The sequence below is a fragment of the Bos mutus genome, chromosome 16, assembly GCF_027580195.1.
Source record: "Bos mutus isolate GX-2022 chromosome 16, NWIPB_WYAK_1.1, whole genome shotgun sequence".
NCBI classification, from domain to species: domain Eukaryota; kingdom Metazoa; phylum Chordata; class Mammalia; order Artiodactyla; family Bovidae; genus Bos; species Bos mutus.
This window is the reverse complement of record NC_091632.1, coordinates 31,264,799-31,280,822: the sequence shown is the minus strand read 5'-3', so window position 1 is coordinate 31,280,822 and position 16,024 is coordinate 31,264,799. Positions and strand designations below refer to the sequence as shown.

The 16,024-nt window shown below is 43.9% G+C and overlaps 1 protein-coding gene across 10 annotated transcripts in view; it reads right to left on the bottom strand.

The window, feature by feature from the left end:
* AADACL3 (arylacetamide deacetylase like 3) overlaps positions 1-16,024 on the bottom strand; it is a 155,614-nt gene that overhangs the window by 63,433 nt on the left and 76,157 nt on the right. For 2 of the 10 annotated variants that reach the window (XM_070384928.1, XM_070384927.1), the window contains exon 1: positions 2,027-3,547. The exons of the other annotated variants lie outside the window; for them this stretch is intronic. The gene's annotated coding sequence lies outside the window, so the exon portion shown is untranslated. Of the gene's footprint in view, positions 1-2,026; positions 3,548-16,024 lie in introns of those variants that run through there. 10 annotated transcript variants of the gene reach the window in all.

Sequence of the window (16,024 nt, the reverse complement as noted above, 5' to 3'; positions counted from 1 at the left end):
ATTCAACATTCATTTATGATAAAACCCCTCCAGAAAGCAGGAATAGAAGGAACATACCTCAACATAATAAAAGCTATATATAACAAACCCACAGCAAACATTATCCTCAATGGTGAAAAATTGAAAGCATTTCCCCTAAAGTCAGGAACAAGACAAGGGTGCCCACTCTCACCACTGCTAGTCAACATAGCTTTGGAAGTTTTGGCCACAGCAACCAGAGAAGAAAAAGAAATAAAAGGAATTCAGATTGCAAAAGAAGTAAAACTCTCACTGTTTGCAGATGACATGATTCTCTACATAGAAAACCCTAAAGACTCCACCAGAAAATTACTAGAGCTAATTAATGAATATAGTAAAGTTGCAGGATATAAAATCAACACACAGAAATCCCTTGCATTCCTATACACTAACAATGAGAAAACAGAAAGAGAAATTAAGGAAACAATTCCATTCACCATTGCAACGAAAAGAATAAAATACTTAGGAATATATCTACCTAAAGAAACTAAAGACCTATATATAGAAAACTATAAAACACTGATGAAAGAAATCAAAGAGGACACAAATAGATGGAGAAATATACCGTGTTCATGGATCAGAAGAATCAATATAGTGAAAATGAGTATACTACCCAAAGCAATCTATAGATTCAATGCAATCCCTATCAAGCTACCAATGGTATTTTTCACAGAACTAGATCAAATAATTTCACGATTTGTATGGAAATACAAAAAAAACCTCGAATAGCCAAAGCAATCTTGAGAAAGAAGAATGGAACTGGAGGAATCAACCTGCCTGACTTCAGGCTATAATACAAAGCCACAGTCATCAAGACAGAATGGTACTGGCACAAAGACAGAAATATAGATCAATAGTTCAAAATAGAAAGCCCAAAGATAAATCCATGCACCTATGGTCACCTTATCTTCGACAAAGGAGGCAAGAATATACAATGGAGAAAAGACAATCGCTTTAACAAGTGGTGCTGGCAAACTGGTCAACGACTTGCAAAACAATGAAACTAGAACACTTTCTAACACCACACACAAAAATAAACTCAAAATGGATTAAAGATCTAAACGTAAGGCCAGAAACTATAAAACTCCTAGAGGAAACCATAGGCAAAACACTCTCCAACATAAATCACAGCAGGATCCTCTATCACCCAGCTCCCAGAATATTGGAAATAAAAGGAAAAATAAACAAATGTGACCTAATTAAAATTAAAAGCTTTTGCACAACAAAGAAAACTATAAGCAAGGTGAAAAGACAGCCTTCAGAATGGGAGAAAATAATAGCAAATGAAGCAACTGACAAAGAATTAATCTCCAAAATATACAAGCATCTCATGCAGCTCAATTCCAGAAAAATAAACGACCCAATAAAAAAATGGGCCAAAGAACTAAACAGACATTTCTCCAAAGAAGACATACAGATGGCTAACAAACACATGGAAAGATGCTTAACATCACTCATTATTAGAGAAATGCAAATCAAAATCACAATGAGGTGCCATTTCATGCCAGTCAGAATGGCTGCTATCCAAAAGTCTACAAGCAATAAATGGTTTAGAGGTTGTGGAGAAAAGGGAACCCTCTTACACTGTTGGTGGGAATGCAAACTTGTACAGCCACTATGGAGAACAGTGTGGAGATTCCTTAAGAAAACTGGAAATAGAACTGCCATATAACCCAGCAATCCCACTGCTGGGGATACACACCAAGGAAACCAGAATTGAAAGAGACATGTTTACCCCAATGTTCATCACAGCACTGTTTATAATAGCCAGGACATGGAAGCAACCTAGATGTCCATCAGCAGATGAATGCATAAGAAAGCTGTGGTACATATACACAGCTGGAATAATACTCAGCCATTAAAAAGAATACATTTGAATCAGTTCTAATGAGGTGGATGAAACTGGAGCCTATTATACAGAGTGAAGTAAGCCAGAAAGAAAAACACCAATATAGTATACTAATGCATATATGGAGAAGGCAATGGCACCCCACTCCAGTATTCTTACCTGGAAAATCCCATGGGCAGAGGAGCCTGGCAGGCTGCAGTCCATGGGGTCGCAAAGAGTCGGAGATGACTGAGTGACTTCACTTGCACTTTTCACTTTCATGCACTGGAGAAGGAAATGGCAACCCACTCCAGTGTTCTTGCCTGGAGAATCCCAGGGACGGGGGAGCCTGGTGGGCTGCCATCTATGGGGTTGCACAGAGTCAGACACGACTGAAGCGACTTAGCAGCAGCAGCAGCAGCAGCAGCAACGCATATATATGGAATTTAGAAAGATGGTTAACTATAACCCTGTATGTGAGACAGCAAAAGAGACACAGATGTACAGAACAGTCTTTTGGACTCTGTGGGAGAGGGCGAGGGTGGGATGGTTTGGGAGAATGGCATTGAAACATGTATATTATCATATGTAAAATGGATCGCCAGTCCAGGTTCAATACATGATACAGGGTGCTCAGGGATGGTGCACTGGGATGACCCAGAGGGATGGGATGGGGAGGGAGGTGGGAGGGGTTCAGGATGGGGAACACATGTACACCCATGGTGGATTCATGCCAATGTATGGCAAAACCAATACAATATTGTAAAGTAAAAAATAAATAAAATAAAATTGTTAGCCTGGAAAAAATAAAATAAATAAATAAAATAAAGCCTGACTGAAATCTAATAATGACATCAGACAAATTCAAACTTAGGTACATTCAACAAAAATAACTGCCCTGCAATTTAATAAACTGTGAGAGCTCTGACAGTCGTGGAAAGTTTGAGAAAGTCCCCTATTTGAAGAAAGCTAGACATGACAACTAATTGCAATATACAATCCTGGACTTGTGGGTAAAACTTGAAGGTATCTACAGATTATATTGCATTGATTATATTGATGTTATTTTCCTGATTTTGATGGCTGTATTATCATTCGGTAGTAGAATGTCCCTGTGAGTGATACGCTAAAATATGGGGTGGGGGCATGGAGTGATAGGGTATTCATGCCAGAAATTTCCTCTTCAGTTGTTCAGGAAACAAGGTTATTATACTATTCTTGAAACTTGAGTTTGAAATTATTTCAAACTAAGAAGACAAAATTAAAACCAAGGACTACAGAATTTGTTACTTAACTATTGTGTATTCCTCAAAAAACATTTGCTTTTATTGATTTATAATATTTTTAAAATCAAGTATTTTTTCTGATATAAAAATATGGCTCCCACATGCAAACTTAATCTACAGTATGAGAAGCTAGGGCACTGGTTACCCTGGTGAGAGAGTAACAGGAAATAGTGACTAGAAAAGAGTGGTGAAAAGTTTCTGCAGTTCAAGTATTGTTTTCTAATCTGGGTGCAAGCTATGTATCCTTTATGTATTTCCTCACCCTGCACACATAAGATTTGTGCTCTTTTCTGTATGCAGGATATACTTCAATAAAATTTAAATGTAAATGAAAAAAGACATAATCTTTAACTTTTAAAAATCCACAATCCACTATATACTCTGCTACTGTTGCTGCTGCTGCTAAGTCGCTTCAGTCGTGTCCGACTCTGTGCGACCCCATAGACAGCAGCCCACTAGGCTTCCCCATCCCTGGGATTCTCCAGGCAAGAAAACTGGAGTGGATCGCCATTTCCTTCTCCAATGCATGAAAGTGAAAAGTGAAAGTGAAGTCACTCAGTCGTGTCCAACTCTTCGCAACCCCATGGACTGCAGCCCACCAGGCTCCTCCGCCCATGGGATTTTCCAGGCAACAGTACTGGAGTGGGGTGCCATCGCCTTCTCCGCTATATACTCTAGATGATGCCAATTTCTCAGAGTTGCATATCTAACACTCACAAATCAACAGTGAACCATAAAACTAACCTAAGAAGCTCTAAATTGGTGAGTAAACAAAAATTCAAGAGAGAAAGTTACTGGGGGCCCTAGTAGTCAAAAAATACACTCAACTAGCTGTTCATGACATCTTCTCATACAAAAGTGGAAGATGGAAATCAAGATCCAATTTCACTACTCCTTGTTACTGCTTTCCTCCAACAATGCGAGGCAGCATTCAAAATGTTTATGGTAAAGGGACTTGGTCAATGGGGAGACCTCCATATCTTTAATAGTTACAAGCCTATTCGAGTGAGCCCACGTGGTGCTTACACCTAAACAATGATGTCGGTAGGACTCCGAAGGATGTGAATAAAAATAAAGGCAGGAGCCCATCTACTCCTCCTGCATGATGGATGTAGCAGGGATAAACTTCCAACACACACTCCCATCTAAGTGTAGCAGCCCTTTCCTCCTCACTGAGGGTGAGGCGTTTCCCCCTAGAAATTCCAACTCCCTCAATCAGGAAAATAGCACAACTGTGCCAGCATGTGGACCCTGCTACCTGGATCAGGGCTTTTACTCCGCATGATGGTTCTGCCTCCTCAGTACTTGTCAGATTTCAACCTTGGGACTGGGATTGCAGGCGATTCAGCTTTCTAACATGGTTGTGCCAGTGCTGCTGATCAGCAGCCTCCTCTGGTCAGCCAGGTGATGGGAGACCAGCCCTCATTTATTTCATCAATCTGCTTCCCCTTTGTGGGGAAGGGTTCAACTGGTAAAACTTTAAGTGCACTGAGGAATCCATGGAGCTTCTCTACGATTATGCAAATACTCAAAACATATAATAATGAAGCCATCAAGAAGGGTGAGAGTAGATAGTGTCTCCTCCCACTGCTGTAAAAATACTCCAACCTTGGTTGGTCAAATCTGCAGATGCAGAATCCACAGCCTCAGACAGCCAACTACAAGTGGTGTGAGCATCCAAGTATGAAATGCCCTGTGGATACAAAGGGATGACTCAACTTTGCCCTTCTTGGCTATAGGAATCCCATTGTTCTGCATTAGACTTCAGCTCTGGAACCTGTAGGTTATGTGATTTAGGACAAAATACTTAACATCTTTGTACCTCTTTCCTCATCTATAAATCAAAATAATAATGTGTACTTTGTTCTGTGCATATTAAGTAAAACTTAGTCTGAGCACTCTTATATAACTAAGCAATGTTAATAGATAGTTAGGGCATAAAAAGAAGCCACAATCATGGAGAGAAAAGGTGAAACAGATATACAAGCAAAATAATAATGAAGACAAATAAAAATCACAGTGAATATTAATATGACTTACTGAGTGGCCAACCCTGTACTTCAGCTTCACATGCTGACACTTCACGTCATCTCACTCACTCTGTAACACCACTGTGAGGCAGGCGTTATTGTTATCACTCACTTAGACAGAAAAACTAAGCCCAAGAGGCTATTTGTGTGCAAGGAAATTCAATTTTTAAGTGGTAAAACAGAGCCAGGATTGAAACCCAGATCTGTCAGATCCCAAACTCCAAAAATAGCAAAATGAGATTCTGAATCATTTGTTTATCATAATCACCTGGAAGGCTTGTTAAAATCATAAACTCCTAGGCCCAAGCCAAGACCCACAAGTGTGATTCTTACACCTGCCACCAGTCCAGCCTGCCACCAGTCCACCCAACTGAATTTAGGAACCACTGCCTTCCTCTAATAATGTGGGGGAACATTCAAAAGATGTTTGTTGTGAAGGGATGTGGTCAGTATAAAGACCCTAATGATGCTTTAACAGTTATGAGCACCTCTAAGTGAGGCCTTGTACATGTTGGTTCTTACACTAATTTAGGGAAACTTGGACGCAGGAGCAGAGAAGGTAAGAAGAGGCCTCCTGGAGTCACCAGTTCACCATATCGCTGGCCTCCAGTTCATCCACAAATTCAAAGGCATCCAAATGTCCATTACTTCCTCCCTGCTTCCCGCCTGGTCCTCCTTGGAACTGAGCCTTGGCTGAGGACTTGCCTGAAGCCGAGTGATCCTGCTTTAAATCCCAGATTCCTAGAGCTGAAGGATGAAGCCCATTGTCCTGGAGGAAAACTCAAGGGGCTACTACCCCACTAAGAGACACTTCCCCAGTTGGGAATAGTCCTTGAGATGTTTTTTTCCTTTGTGAAGGTCTCTAATGCTTCTTTCTTTGACAGGAAGGACTTGGGGGAAGTCCCTATGACTTCCCCCTGCTGACACTGGTCTGCTGTGGCCCTTTGACTCATGTGGGCTTCCTAAAGCCTCCGCTACTGCAGACCAGAGAGGATCTCAGTTTCCATTTGCTTGCCGCTGCTGCTGCTGCTAAGTCGCTTCAGTCATGTCCAACTCTGTGCAACCCCATAGATGGCAGCCCACCAGGCTCCCCTGTCCCTGGGATTCTCCAGGCAAGAACACTGGAGTGGCTTGCCATTTCCTTCTCCAATGCATGAAAGTGAAAAGTGAAAGTGAAGTTGCTCAGTTGTGCCTGACTCTTAGCGACCCCATGGACTGCAGCCTACCAGGCTCCTCAGTCCATGGGATTTCCCAGGCAAGAGTACTGGAGTGGGTTGCCATTGCCTTCTCTGTCCATTTGTTTGGGGAGGGCTTAATCCAGGAGACCTCAGTTTCAGCTATAGCTCTGGTTTAATGGTGGTTCTGCCCTAGCTATCATGATAAATTATTTATCATTCTTCACCTGGGTTCTCTAATCTGTAAGAAAGTGTTTTTATGGAATTTCAAAAATCCTTCAGAATATAAGCCCCACCCAATGAGTGTCCCATTGTTGAATACCCATTCAGTAAATACTGTATCAAAGAAGAGTTAAATGAATCTTTTTAGACATCAATTGCCCTGCCACATTCTCTTGCTCACTTGTTGATTTCAGCCACAACCACAGTGGACAGTTCCTACCCTCTCCCACCTCAATACTGGCCCTGTAAGTCTTTCTGCCTCCATTTCTGACTCAGCCTCACCTCCACACAACCTCAAATTCAACAGAAAGAAGGAACCATTTATCTCTACGTCCCTCAAAAGTTGGACCATAAAGAAGGCTGAGTGCTAAAAATTTGATGCTTTCGAATTGTGGTGCTGGAGAAGACTCTTGAGAGTCTCTTAGGCTGCAAGAGATCAAAACCAGTGATCAAATCAACCCTGAATATTCATTAGAAGGACTGATGCCGAAGCTGAAGTTCCTATACTTAGGCCACTTGATGCTAAGAGTCGACTCATTGGAAAACACCCTGATGATGGGAAAGACTGAAGGCAAGAGGACAAGGGGGTGACAGAGGATGAGATGGTTGGCCAATATCACAGACTCAATGGACATGAGCTTGAGCAAATTCTGGGAGATAGTGAAGGACAGGGAAGCCTGGCATGCTGTAGTCCATGGGGTTGCAAAGAGTCAGACTTAGCAACTAAACAACAATCCTCAAATGTTGCTAATTCATGATTCCAGAGTGAGCAAGCATTAACCATAGAAAAGATCAATGAATTGAACTTATGTTTCTAAAAAGACATCATTAAGAAGTTAAAACGTTAATCATGGGCTAGGTGAATGTATTTGCAATATATGCATCAAGCAAATACTTGTATCTGGACTCATATCCAAAATATATAATTGCTGGAAATCAATCATAAATAAAAGACCAACAACTCATTGTCTTTTAGATATGGGCAAAAGCTTAAACAGCCAATTGACAAAACAGGATATCCAAAAGCCAATGAGTATATGAAAGTGTTCATCATTATTCAGTTCAGTTCAGTAACTCAGTCGTGTCCGACTCTTTGTGACCCCATGAATTGCAGCACGCCAGGCCTTCCTGTCCATCACCAACTCCTGGAGTTCACTCAAACTCTCGTCCATCGAGTTGGTGATGCCATCCAGCCATCTCATCCTCTGTCGTCCCCTTGTCCTCCTGCCCCCAATCCCTCCCAGCATCAGAGTCTTTTCCAATGAGTCAACTCTTCGCATGAGGTGGCCAAAGGACTGGAGTTTCAGCTTTAGCATCAGTCCTTCCAAAGAACACCCAGGGCTGATCTCCTTTAGGATGGACTGGTTGGATCTCCTTGCAGTCCAAGGGACTCTCAAGAGTCTTCTCCAACACCACAGTTCAAAAGCATCAATTCTTCAGCACTCAGCCTTCTTCACAGTCCAACCTCACATCCATACATGACCACTGGAAAAACCATAGCCTTGACTAGACAGACCTTTGTTGGCAAAGTAATGTCTCTGCTTTTCAATATGCTATCTAGGTTGGTCATAACTTTCCTTCCAAGGAGTAAGCCTCTTTTAATTTCATGGCTGCAATCACCATCTGCAGTGATTTTGGAGCCCAGAAAAATAAAGTCAGCCATTGTTTCCCCATCTATTTCCCATGAAGTGATGGGACCAGATGCCATGATCTTAGTTTTCTGAATGTTGAGCTTTAAGCCAACTTTTTCACTCTCCACTTTCACTTTCATCAAGAGATTCTTTAGTTCTTCTTCACTTTCTGCCACTTTCTGGGTGGTGTCATCTGCATATCTGAGGTTATTGATATTTCTCCCAGCAATCTTGATTCCACCTTGTGCTTCATCCAGCCCAGCATTTCTCATGATGTACTCTGCATATAAGTTAAATAAGCAGGGTGACAATATACAGCCTTTTCCTATTTGGAACCAGTCTGTTGTTCCATGTTCAGTTCTAACTGTTGCTTCCTGACCTGCATACAGGTTTCTCAAGAGGCAGGTCAGGTGGTCTGGTATTCCCATCTCTTTCAGAATTTTCCACAGTTTATTGTGATCCATATAGTCAAAGGCTTTGGCATAGTCAATAAAGCAGAAGTAGATATTTTTCTGGAACTCTCTTGCTTTTCATTATTAGTCATCATGAAAATACAAATTAAAACTGCAATGGATAACATGATACCCATTCAAAAGGGCTACAATTTATAAGGCTGAAAATAATAAGTATAGGTAAGTATGTAGAGCAACTACAAATCGCATATGCTCTGGTAAATGTATAAGTTGGTACAATCACTTTGGAAAACTATTTGGTAATATCTACTAAAGATATGCATTTTTTCTACGACCCAGAAATTCTACTCTTGATACATACTCAAAGAAATGAATGCTTATATCCACTAAGATATATACAGTAAAGTACAGAAAAACATCATTTATAGAGCCAAACCAGAAACAACCCAAATGTCCACCAGTGGTAGAATGGATAAATGAACTGAGGTATGATTCACCTAATGGAATACCACACAGGTGTGAAAAAGAATGAACAAATATTCTGTAAAAAAAAAAAAAGGAAAAACAAGGATGAATTTCACAGATGTAATCATGATTAAAGAAGCCAGACACCAGAGATCATATACCCTATGATTTCATGTAAATAGAGTTCACAAAAGGTAAATCTTTTATCTATGGTAATGTAAGTCAGAATAGTGAATATCTGGATGGCCTATAGACAGAGAGTGGCTGTAAGGGAGCATTCTGGGCTGCGGGAAACATTCTACAACTCCATCTTGGTGATGGTTCCATGGATGTATAAATGTATAAAGCTCATTGAGCTGTACACTGAAGATTGACACCCTCACAGCATGTAACCTATAGTTCAATTATTAAAGAAGTACCAGCCTTAGATCACATACCCACCCCTGGATCAATCGCTGTGGCCACGGAGCACAATGACGGGCTTGGGCCTGGGTCCTATGGTTCAGCCCTCAGGCTGGGGATGGACTCCACCCAGACAAAGAATGGACAGACAAGAAAATCTGGAGGTGTTTCTGGAAGATAAGGAAATGGATGTTCTGAAGGAGACAGGCAACTAATTCCCAATGGTCAGGATGAAGGTGGCCCTCACCATGAGCAAGTAGACTAGGAAAACCCAATCTTCAAAGAAAGAGAGAGAGAAAGAAAGAAATAGAACAGGGAGACACACCCAGAGTAACCTGGCTCTTGACTTTCTAATTCCTGGTTCTCGGCCCTATGAGTGAAGCCACTCTCCCTATTTTGGGGGTCTGTAAGATCCTCCTGTATCTGTGGGGAACTTCTCATTCTTTTTGGCCATCTGGCACATTGAACCTTCTTTTATTGTTTGGGGAAGTTCCCTACATTATGAATCTTGGTGGGAGGCAGAGCCACTTGCCACTGTCAACAATGAAAATGCCAAATGCTCACATTCCCAGGCTTCCTTGAAGCTAGAATGCAGTTGGGTGATACAGGCCAAAGGAGAGCACCACTCCTGAACTGCAGGGCCCAGAGGCACATCCATTCCAGAAGACGGTCCAGCAGCACTCGTGCAGTCCAGCTCAGGGCTCGGGGTGTTGGAGGAGTGAGTGGCAGTGGCCTGTGCCCAGTAGTGTAAGGCTGTGGTCCTCACACCGCTCTACCTTTGCCTGGTGAGGCCTCACACCTAGGTCTCCAGCCTTTCTGAAAATCTTATACTTGATTCAGCATCCTTTCAATAGTTCTTCTGTGGCCTTGATCAACCAGAATTACTGTGTGCTGCTTAAAACCAGGAACCCTAATTGATAACAGTTCCAAAAAATTCCCCTTTTACTTTATACTAGTTTTGGAAGGTTCTATTACTTACAACGTAGAGAAAATTAGCCTGAATCCACAGAAGTGATTCTACTGTATGAATTATCCAGGCCACTAGGAAGGTGTCTGGTGGCAAACAGGCCCTTTACCAGCCCACAAATCATATGACAAGAGGGAAGGGATGGAGCTAATAGATGCAAATGACTGTTAGGGCTTCCTCTTGTATTATGTTCTGTTCTTGTAATAGACCCAACAGATAGTACTGTATCCTTATACTAGTACTGCCATAATATACCAGATACTGGATGGTTGAGATGATAGGAATTTCTTTTCTCGCCATTCCACAGGCAAGAAGTCCAAGATCAAAGTGCTGGACAATTCAGCTTCTAGTGAAGTCTCTCTTCCTGGCTTGTAGCCAGCCACCTTCCCACTGTGTCCTCATAAGGTTTTTTCTCTGTTGCATGCATGGAGAGACAGAGACAGAGACACACAGATAGAGAAGCAGAGAACAGAGGTCTCTGGTATCTCTTCTTCTTGTAAGAACCTCAGTCCTGTTGGATTATGACAGGTTAACCCTATGACCTCATTTAACCTTATTACCTCCTTCAGTTCAGTGCAGTTCAGTTCAGTCACTCAGTCGTGTCCGACTCTTTGCGACCCCATGAATCACAGCACGCCAGGCCTCCCTGTCCATCACCAACTCCTGGAGTTCACCCAGACTCACGTCCATCAAGTCAGTGATGCCATCCAGCCATCTCATCCTCTATCATCCCCTTCTCCTCCTGCCCCCAATCCCTCCCAGCATCAGAGTCTTTTCCAATGAGTCAACTCTTCGCATGAGGTGGCCAAAGTACTGGAGTTTCAGCTTTAGCATCATTCCTTCCAAAGAAATCCCAGGGCTGATCTCCTTCTGAATGGACTGGTTGGATCTCCTTGCAGTCCAAGGGACTCTCAAGAGTCTTCTCCAACACCACAGTTCAAAAGCATCAATTCTTCGGCGCTCGGCCTTCTTCACAGTCCAACTCTCACATCCATACATGACCACAGGAAAAACCATAGCCTTGACTAGACGAACCTTTGTTGGCAAAGTAGTGTCTCTGCTTTTGAATATGCCATCTAGGTTGGTCATAACTTTCCTCCCAAGGAGTAAGCGTCTTTAGAGGCCCTATTTCCAAACAAAGTTACATTAGTGCTGAGGGTTCCAATATATGAATTTTGGGAGACACAATTCAATCTACTACAGGTATTGTCCCAACACTGAAGAAGAGAAATATGAGGTTAAAACCCTTGTCTAAGGTCTGAATGAAGCCTTTGCACCTCCCAGCCTCACTTGTGGTGGTGGTGGTTTAGTTGCAAAGTCGTGACTCTTAAGATCCCATGGACCATAGCCTGCCAGGCTCTTCTGTCCATGGTATTCTCCAGGCATGAATACTGGAATGGGTTGCCATTTCCTTCTCCAGGAGATCTTCCCAACTCAGGAATCAAACCCGGGTCTCCTGCATTGCAGCCAGATTCTTTACTGACTGAGCTACCATGAAGCTCACTTATGGCTTATGGTAGAAAGTATCATGGAGAAGGCAATGGCATCCCACTCCAGTACTCTTGCCTGGAAAATCCCATGGACGGAGGAGCCTGGTAGGCTGCAGTCCATGGGGTCGCTAAGAGCCAGACACGACTGAGCGACTTCACTTTGACTTTTCACTTTCATGCACTGGAGAAGGAAATGGCAACCCACTCCAGTGTTCTTGCCTAGAGAATCCCAGGGATGGGGGAGCCTGGTGGGCTGCCGTCTATGGGGTCTCACAGAGTCAGACCCGACTGAAGCGACTTAGCAGCAGCAGCAGCAGAAAGTATCAAATCCTAGAAACACAAGCTTGCCAGATGAAGAGTATGTGTTGACACAGAGTAGTAAGAAATGAACAAACACGGGATGATGTCAATGTGCCTGTCCAGTCTTCAGCCCTGAAGTCAGTGACTGGAATAGCCCAAATTCACCCACTGGCGCCTCTCTAAGCTCCAGCTGTATCCATGGCTGGCACACTGTTTTTCCCTGAATCTCATCATTCTGGGTCCAATGTTCGGGGCCTTACTCTCACACTACTTTGTGAATGCTGACAAAAACTCTGTCTTTGACAGAACAGTCAAGTTCCTTCAGAGCCACTGTACCAAGCCTCCTTCAGCCTGCTGAGTCCAGTTTTAGCAAAGAATACACTAACCCAGTCAATCAAGAATCAGCTCACCTTTTATATCCAATGAAGATTGAAGGCAGAAGAAGAAGGTGACAGAGGATGAGATGCTTGGATAGCATCACCAATATAATGGATATGAACTTGGGCAAACTCCAGGAGATGGTGAGGGAGAGAGAGGCCTGACATGCTGCAGTCCATGTGTCTCAGAGAGTTGGACACTAGACAACTGAACATGGAGAAGGCAATGGCACCCCACTCTAGTACTCCTGCCTGGAAAACCCCATGGATGGAGGTGTCTGGTAGGCTGCAGTCCATGGGGTCGCTAGGAGTCGGACACGACTTCACTTTCACTTTTCACTTTCGTGCATTGGAGAAGGAAATGGCAACCCACTCCAGTGTTCTTGCCTAGAGAAACCCAGGGACAGGGGGGCCTGGCAGGCTGCCATCTATGGGGTCTCACAGAGTCGGACATGACTGAAGTGACTTAGCAGCAGCAGCAGCAGGCGACTGAACAACAAAAACTAGTTCTTCTACCTTTGGCATTTAATCAAGTTTCTTAATAATTTTCCATCTATTCCCACACCTGTCCTTTGGCTATAAGTCCCCACTGTTACATTAAACAGTTGAATTCAATCTCTCTCACTATTGCAGTAAACTTAAATTCTTCCTTGCCATTTTAAATCTCAGGATAATTTTTCTTCAACAGTTTACTAGGGGTGAGACCTACATCTCACATTTCTCTTTACATATCTCCACAGAACTTAGCAAGTGGCCCAACTAGGGGTTTGTCAAGAGGTGAGCAATGCGCAGGCAGTTAAGTGACAGCAAAGAACTCCAGGGACCAGCTACAGAGAAAAGTCAAAAGCACCTTGATACCTATGAAGAGTGGCAGATAGGATCAACTTGAAACAGAAGGATGGAGGAGAACAAAGGGGAGAAAACAGGGGTGCCTGGCACACGTCAAAATCAAAGGAAACCACCTTACACTGCCGCTTTGGGCCACTCCAGATACAAAGGGCCCCAACCTTGAAGGTCCCCCAGCCCTGGGCTGGGCCTGAGAACCCCAGATCTAAGAGGCAGCATTTGGCAGATGAACAAACACAGGATGACTGCTCTGGCCCTGGTTTTGCTACTTTTAGTTGTATGACGCTGAACAGCTGATCCTCTCCATGTGTGAAATGAGAGTAACAGCTCCCTCACAGGTGCAAGGCGGAGAAGGCAATGGCACCCCACTCCAGTACTCTTGCTTGGAAAATCCCATGGGCGGAGGAGCCTGGTAGGCTGCGGTCGATGGGGTCTCGAAGAGTCGGACACTACTGAGCGACTTCCCTTTCACTTTTCACTTTCATGCATTGGAGAAGGAAATGGCAACCCACTCCAGTGTTCTTGCCTGGAGAATCCCAGGGACGGGGGAGCCTGGTGGGCTGCCGTCTATAGGGTCGCACAGAGTCAGACACGACTGAAGTGACTTAGCAGCACAGGTGCAAGGAGAGAAATATGTAAAAAGATTTTTTTTTCTTTTTTAGTAGTACTTAATAACTTATTGACGGAGAAGGCAATGGCACTCCACTCCAGTACTCTTGCCTGGAGAATCCCATGGATGGAGGAGCCTGGTAGTCCATGGGGTCGCTAAGAGTCGGACACGACTGAGCGACTTCACTTTCACTTTCACTTTTCACTTTCATGCATTGGAGAAGGAAATGGCAACACACTCCAGTGTTCTTGCCTGGAGAATCCCAGGGACGGGGGAGCCTGGTGGGCTGCCGTCTATGGGGTCGCTCAGAGTCGAACACGACTGACGCGACTTAGCAGCAGCAGCAGCAATAACTTATTGAAAGGAATGTAAATGCTTTTTCCAGGTAGAATGAAGGACCTGGGCAGAGTGCATGTTTTTGTTTGTTCTCTTCTCAGTAGACTTTTTCCAAATGTGCACATCTGCAGGCCTGCTGAAAGTTTGAAAGAAGAGTGACTTGTGTAAAACTGGTACATAGGAGAGAACAGATGTCACTGTCATGATTTGGCTGTGAGGCACATGTACCCACAGCAGTCTGACGGGGGCAGGTAGAGAACAAACAAAGCTGTAGGAGTGGACCCTTTGCGGGTTGGTGTGCTGCCCAAATCTGCATCCAGTGGGTGAAGCCAACTCAGGCATCTTTTGGGTTCATTCTTATCTCCAAAAACGGTGGGCAGTCGCTGGGACGTAGTGGGTAGTGGAGAAGTGGCAGCATAGTTCTCTGGGCAGACAGAGGCCGGCCATCGGGCGGGTGGCGGCTGCAGGGCTGAGGGTGGTCTGACCAGTTTGTGACAGGGGCCCAGCCTGCAGCTGGGGCTCAGGACACAGTCAGATTTGCAGGAGAGGGGTCCTGGGGCAGTAGTGTGATGCAGAGCAAGGTGCCAGCCCCTGGTGGCAGCTAACTGAACCACTATTTGTGGAACAAACAAAAGCATTCTAAAGGGATGGGAGGGAATCTGAGGGCGGGAAGAAGAGGCCACCAAAGGGACTGTGGCGGGAGGGGGCAGCGTGCAAAAGCCTGCACCCCCACCCAGGGCTGGAAGGTCTCCAGGCCTAGCAACCAACAACCTTCATTGTCATCAAAATACTGTGTCCTTTCATCCAGGGCATTACGACTGCTATTTTTAAAACACACACATTCCTGGTGGAAGGTGAGCATCCTCAGCACGCAGTTTCTAAAACCTCTGTAATCGTCATAACACTGAGACTGCAAACAGACAACAGCAAACACTGAGGCTGTGTTATTATCTCTGTTTTACACACAGAGCAAGGTAGTTTCTTGGGTCAGCATTTGCCAAATTGTGATCCATGAGATGGTAAGGATAGTGCTGAGCAATGAGGGGCAGAGGATTAAAAAAAACATTTCTGTAGCCAAACATTTGAAAAATAATGCTGCAGAGTCTCGTGTCCAAGTGCACAGACTTAGGAGTCACAGAGACCTAGATTTGAGGCCAGGTTCTGCTGACTATTAGCCAGGAAGCTTGAGCAAATAGCAGACTTGACTGCCTCATCTGTAAAATGGAAATAATAAAACACCAACTACATAAGGTTGCTGTGACACAAAGCTGGCACAAATAAAATCCTCAATAAATGTGAGCTCTTACTGGCTTTGCAGCAGGTTAGATACTGTTAACACCTTAAACCTGATCCTATAGTTCTAACAAGGAGATTGATTTTGTTAAGAAAACACCTTGATAAACCACTTGGAGGACTGGGCAGAGATGAGACTGAAGTTATAAGACAGTAATAGCTAAGACCAAAACCTGGAAAAAGAGGTTGGAAAAAACCAGGGTCCCATAGTGGGTGGGTCCCCAGTAAGGGGTCGACTGATTTCTCACTCAGGCTGGCATCATGGCATAGAGCTTAGGGCCACAGGGACAAGACACCTCCCCCTCCAGCTAGAGTCTTCACCTCCCTCTTTTGGG